This window comes from Echinops telfairi, unplaced genomic scaffold, assembly GCF_000313985.2.
Source record: "Echinops telfairi isolate 266 unplaced genomic scaffold, ASM31398v2 ScPeMD7_70;HRSCAF=299, whole genome shotgun sequence".
Lineage (NCBI taxonomy): Eukaryota > Metazoa > Chordata > Mammalia > Afrosoricida > Tenrecidae > Echinops > Echinops telfairi.
Window position 1 is genome coordinate 14700730 of NW_022103968.1, and position 6784 is coordinate 14707513.

General features: G+C 45.3%; 1 non-coding gene across 1 annotated transcript; it reads right to left on the bottom strand.

Annotated features, from left to right (window-relative positions):
* Positions 1–960: 960 nt before the first annotated feature.
* On the bottom strand, positions 961–5156 carry LOC101654071. The gene is made up of 3 exons (XR_006680145.1): positions 4966–5156; positions 4557–4660; positions 961–4467 (listed from the first exon to the last, which is right to left on the bottom strand). It is a non-coding gene; the product is annotated as an FHF complex subunit HOOK interacting protein 2A (transcript).
* Between the last annotated feature and the right edge of the window lie 1628 nt (positions 5157–6784).

Below are 6784 nucleotides of genomic sequence, written 5' to 3' on the forward strand. Positions count from 1 at the left end.
TCTTTCTTTGCCCTGAGCTTTTGGGGCCCTGGTTACTGCGAGATAAACGGGAATGAGTCATTTTGAGGTAAAACACACGCCGCAATTCTCCAACAGCAATTCCATCCAGGTTTGGGGCTGATGCAATGGCGCACTCCTGCAGGCAGTGAGGACCTGTCCCATTCAGCCCTTCCTTCAGCCCCATGCCTCGCCTCCTCGCACCTGCCAACCTGGTCTTTCAGTTGTCCTTCTAGAGCAGCGGTTCTCAACCTGCGGGGCGTGACCCCTTTGGGGGTCGGGCGTCCCCTTCCCAGGGGTCACCCGATTCATAACAGTAGCAAAATGACAGTGATGAAGTAGCAACAGAAATAATGTTATGGGTGGGGGGTCACCACAACATGAGGAACTGTATGAAAGGGTGCAGCATTAGGAAGGTCGAGAACCACTGTTCTAAAGAGACTCTGAATAAGGCATCTCTGCGTGGGCTGTCGTCCTAGCTTGTCTTTCCCCTCTCTGGCTGTGCTGTGCAGTTGCGTCTCCAGATAGAAGGACATGGGGAATCACTCGCATGAATTGAGTAAACCTAGAATCGAGTGGTCTTAAATGTCAGTAAGGAAGAAAGAGTTTTCTATGAGTTAGGAAAATATTAGGACAATATTTATAGAATGGGTTTGTTGTGTTAACCTTTCTCTAAGCACTCTGCCCAGGAGTGAAGAAGTGATGTCAGGGGTATTCACCAGGCTCACCCAAGGAAATTTTCCATCTATCCACTACTCCTCCGCAAATATTTCGACACAGTCCCTCTTGTTCTCTCCCCAGAAGCAATCAGTGCCACAGTCCCAACGGTCGTCATGGCCGGACACCTTTGTGTTGGGGGTGGAGGGGAAAAAGGGGGCGAAAATGAATGCTTTCGATGTGTCAGTGGAGAAAGTGCTTCCAATTTGAATTCTACAAACATAGAAGAAGATTTGTTTTGATTAAATTAACATGATTTATTCTTAGATGATCCCTCATAGTCCTGCATGCATTGTTAGCACAAGAAGCTGAACTTGATCACAACGTCCTTCCGAGAAGGGAGAGTAGGCACGCAGCCACCATCTGCCATTTCTTGGTGATGAGCCACAGATGCCACACCTTGGTTAACACTGTCAGTGACCTCCAGGATGCTCAATAGAACAACCTACCAATGATCCTGTTTAATGTAAACAAGGCAGGAGGCAAAACAGAGTATTACAGTAACACTATTTTACGGGGCCCAGGAACATTGCCTGGCATGTGTTCACATGGAGTTTCACCATGACATGCATATTCTGATTTCGTGTACAACCTAAAGGAGAAGGACCACATTTAGAACTTCCCTGGGCCTTCATTGCCTGTGAACTTCATAATTCACTGGTAGGTATAGAGGAATGCAATAATTTATGGGAATACGTTACCAAGAATTTATGAAGTCGTTTTGGAATTTGTGCCCCGTAAAATGAAGTGTAACAATCTTTACACTAGCAGCAGTGTAAGCAAGCTAAGGATTTTGGTCCTTATATATAGAGATATATACATATACACATATATGTACACACACAATGTACAAAAAAACCCACAACCCACCCCCAACCAAAAAGCTATGAGTCCACGCATAGCTTCTATATTGCACAGGCAGAGACTCCGTGAGAAGGTGACATAGTGACGCCGTGAGCACTAACTACTGTGACAATCAGCTAAGGACAGATCCGGTTCCGCCAAGCAGGTGGCTCATTATTAAGCATAAACCCAAAGACTGGGAGAAAAATTAAGGAGAAAAACAAAAAATGTGCATCCAGATTTATACAACTATGAAGTGAGACTGACTTCCGTTTGGAACTTGCTATCCTAACAACTGGAAGTGGCGAGGGGGTATCTTCCACCCCACCACGCGCAGCACATTTTGGTCACAGTGTGCGAGCACTGAGTCTTGTACATCTTCGGGCCCCAGAGACGTGAAGACAAGAACGGGTGAGGTGGAACAATGTTTCACCAACAAATCCAGTTCGCTAGGAGAACTTGTGCTGGCTCTAGGTCTGAACTAAATAATTGGGGTGGGAGGGAAGGGAGGTGGGAGATTGGGGATGTCCATAAGATACTCTTTAAGAGACACCATTATTTCTAAAATACTTATACCTTAAAGTTTTAGCTGATTAAAAGCAAAGTCATCAGAAATAACTTAGTTATGATTTTAGAAGCAGCACGCACCCCCAAAATACACGGGTTAAAGCTTTCTGGGCGTAGTGCCACGACTCGCTCCCGGGTCCCCCTGGAAATCGGGATGAAATGTATTTTTGGTGTGAGAGGGCGAGTCACTGCCGTCACCCCTCCTGCCCATGCCGTGAACCCCTGATGGCATCTCCCTTCTCTTCATGCCTGGTTTCAGACACACCTCCAGCTGCGTCCACCTCCGAGCGTGGAGATGCTGTAGGAGCTAGTGCTTTGCATGCACGGACGACCGGATGGACAGACACGGCAAACAGAAGTATGCTTTCCCAGCAGGAAAATCAAGTCAAAAGCACGCAAGCAGTAACCATGGCACGCTTTGTTTTTCATGGTCTTGCTGCAGGCATGTCGTAGGAGATGCGAAGAGGGATTTGCAGCTCATTAAACACTGAGGCTCTTTGTGGTGTTTCTCCAGAGCGGAGAAGGCTCGTGCTCTTTGATCCTTGTTCTGAAGGACGAAGCCAATCGTGCACAGCAGGACGAGCAGCCGTCAACCACCTCGCCTCTGGGCGGAGGACACGGGTGACCGGAAGTGGCTTTGGAGGCAGGCCGGTCTTCTCAAGATGGAGAGTTCGGTCTCCTCCTCCCTCAGAGACCGGTGTGGAAAGAAAGTGCTGCTGCTTAAAAGTTCAACTTAAAGAAAAAAAGTGAGAGAGTATACAAGCAATACTTGAGTGATGAGCGTCACTGAAACACAGACTAAGCAATGACCCAGCAGACACCACGTTGGTCAGTCACCCTTCGCAGGCTGTGCCCAGCACGCCTTTGCTAACCGACCCACACACGCACCCTCCCCCACCAAGATCCACTCACATCGAGACCCAATTTACCAAAATCCGTTAATATGTAAACAGGGCATTTACAAGACTGGTGCTCGTTTTGTTTCTCTCTTTTAGGATCATTTGAAACAAATGACCGGGCACAGGAAGAGCAATGTAAACATTCGGGAGGCCCTGGCATTTTGATTGTTGCCTAAGCTTACCAGCCAGTCCCTTGCTTAGGCACTACCATAGGTTTTCATCTGAAATCAAGTCCTAAAGCAACTTATAAAGCGACTTTCAGAGAGAGCGAGCAAGAGGGGAAAAGGTAGGTTCTCACCTCCATACATGCTAATCAGCTGTACGAGATACTCGATCAAAGAGGAGCCCCAGTGGTGCAGTGGTTAAAGTGCTCACTCGGCCGAGAACTGAAAGGTCAGTGGTTCGAATGGAACCCATCAGCTGAACCACAGGGGAAAGGGGTGGCCAACTGCTTCCCTCAGGATTTGTGGCCTTGGAAACCCTCCCAGGCAGCTGGACTCTGTCATGACAGGGTAGCTAAGTTGGAAGCAACAATGACAGTGAGGGGTTTGAGTCTTTTAGCAAACACTACTGGTGCTGAACATAAATTCAACACTGTGGCAAGAATGATAGTTTACATAAGCTGGGACCCACATGAAAATCAATCACTAACACGGTGGTGGACACAAGAGGAAAAGAACGCTTTAAAAATATATATATATATATTATATTAATCAAGAATTTATCATATTAAATTGCTATTCTTAGAAAAGCTGAAGTTAATGGTGCGCTACACACTTTTGTCTTGAATGATCAGCTCCTATGAGGAAGTCATTTTATTTGATGGTTCCTGAACTGTCTCTTTTTGTAATCTATAATTTCTCCTCATAGTCTGTTTGATAAGAATTCTGACCTGAAAAAGGTTATAAAATTAGTGATTTTTTTTTTTGGCGACTCATAATCCAAAACAATATAAGCATCTGAGTCCCAGAGAATGTCAAAATGCCTTGCTACCTAAAAGATATTAAAATAACAGAAATATCAAAGTCATGACATCAGAAATTTTGCAGCTTTTCACACAGTCATTAGAAATGCTTATTTCCTGAAGTTCCTTTGATTGGATCCTGGACTCAATGACGTGCAATTGTAGTATATCGAGAACCATTAAGATAGAGCCAATGAAAACATTCTACCACTAAGAATGTCCATTCAGTCGGTTCTTAATGGTTCCGTCCAGTTGACAGCAATGCTTCATTTAAAAAAGCCTTTAAGTCCCCGCTGAGCTGGGTGGGATAGAGCCGGTTCTGAGGAAATCCATGTGCAACAGTTCTGTCCCTCGAGTTGCTCCAATGGCGCGGCTTAGGGTGTGGAGGAAGCGTGGTACTTCACAAAGGCAATGGCTGCCAGCTCCTTGCAGAATTCTTCTAACACGATCACGCCCTCAAGCAAGGTGATGTGGTCGATGCTGGCCAAGGAAAAGCAAACGGGACATCAGGTCAGGCATCAGCAGATCTTTACATTGTCGTTCGATTTGAAGGCTGGAAATGGACTTACATGGGACCTTCAGGTTCCAGACCAAGTAAACGTTTTCTGACCAACAGAAGTTTGGGAGTAAAGTCTTGAATGCGCTGGATTCGAACCATCAGGTCTCCAACCACCTGAGTATTAGAGACAAAAGGAACAACTGAAATCGTAAAGCTTCTCAGGACAGAGAAACTTCTAGTACTATGTACACAATGTCAACTGCCATTCTCTGTCTAAATGTCTCTCCCCAAGGATGAGTACCTAGTCCTTGTGTATCTTGTTCTCTTTTTCACATTTGGCAAACTAGCGCATAATGAATAATTACTTTTAAGCAGTAGATATATTTTTCATTATGTGGCACATCTGCCTACAGTGATTGGAACCTGTCCACTGGACAGGCTTATCCAGCCTGGGGGCGAGGGTAGCACTAAGAACTCACCCTGACGATGACAGAGAAGAGAGATCTACAGCCAGAAGCAAGGTTCACGTAGGGATCCAAAAGGTATTCGTGAACGTGTGGGTGGGGGAAGAGAGAGAGTCTAGATAAGACCGAGGTGACTTGTAAGTTGACATCATAGGGCTACAGAGAGGGGAAAAGAGAAAGACATTTGATATCACTTACCATGTACACATACATCCAAAGATATCTATATATGCACTTAATCTACCATTTGACTTTGTCTTTCCAAGGGAGGAGAAGATCCCAGCAGACTCCTCCCTTCACCTGCTTTTCTGCACTGAAAATATCTCCAACTAAATCAACTCTAAGCATCTTGGCCAGAGTTTCAGTCCTAGGGCTTAAAAAAATACATATAAAAAAAGTACACATATAGACACAGAAAACAAATAGGTAATGTATATAGTCTGAATTTCTCTGCTGTATATAGGTTGCTTTAACTACTGAAAGAGTTCAAGAGGTCATTGAAAATTCAAGTCTATGCTCTAAATCCAATGTTAATCTTTCTAACGACTAGATTCATGAACAGTTTTTTCAAACGAACAACTATCTCGGAGTTGCTCATTTCAAATCTAGTCTTGAGCGAACGGGGATATGTGCTCCGAATGAAGACTTTTAAAGAACACCAGCTCTTTCTGGATAGTATTTGCAACAGAAAAGTGCTCTCCAAAAATCACCTCCTTAACAAACAATGGATCCACATTATGTTCAGGACCAAAGAACCATTAAGGCAGTAGTTCTCAATCTGTGGGTCCTGACACCTTTAGGGGTCGAATGACCCTTGCACAGGGGTCGCCTAAGAACATCGGAAAACACATATTTCCGATGGTCTTAGAACCGAGACACCGATCCTCTGTCTCCAGGTGGGTCAGCCCATATGCCCACCTGTGGGAAACAAAAGGATTTCTCTCAAGTTGTGCCCCCCAAATATATGCCAAACTTAGTTGTGCGAATGACTATACACTTGGAGGTTATCAGAAATAAATAGGTCAGGGTTATTCTCCCTAAGAGTTATCAGCCATCTAGACCAAGCAGACACTAGTTTATCCCACAACAAATAGGGCCCACTCCCTTCTGATAAGGATAGTAGCTATCTGTTTCCTTGTAGGAGACCCCAGAGAGGTCAAACCCGCCCAAGAATGACCAAGGTTAGGCTGTGATCATGAATCTAGGGTCCACCTATTTTGTCACATGTATACCCCTAGTCCCTCCCATTCCTATGGCACACCCCTGGCTTATCCCCTTCCTATGATGTGTATGCCTATTATACTGCCCCTTCCTGTGACGTGTGGTTACCTGTAATCATGTCCCCTAATGAGATATAACCCCTGGTTAGCAATAAAGTTGGGGCTCTCTCCTGCTCTCGCTCCCGGGGTTCTCCCCACAAGGACCACCACGCAAGGCTGAGGTGAGCATGCTACCATGAATTGTGTCTGACTCCATTAATTCAATCTCTCCTCTATCTCTCATGTTCTCTATGACTTTACTATACTTTTAAATTATTATCACTGTATAATTGTGCCTACCGGACCTGTGATGATTTGTTGGGGGCCCTCCTCACCCCTCACCCACCTACGGCGTGTAGGTGTACCCATGCTACACCATGCTTCAAGACAAAATTTCATTTGTTTGTCATTAGAAATAAATATTTTACCCAGTGCTCCAAGATGAATACAACATGCCGGCATGGAGTAGGGAACCAATGGAGAGGTCTGAGGGGCCAGCCTCCAACTACGTGGACACCTGCCCCCCTCCCCCCCCAAAGAATTAATTTCAGAGGACAGCACTGAATCTGCAGCTC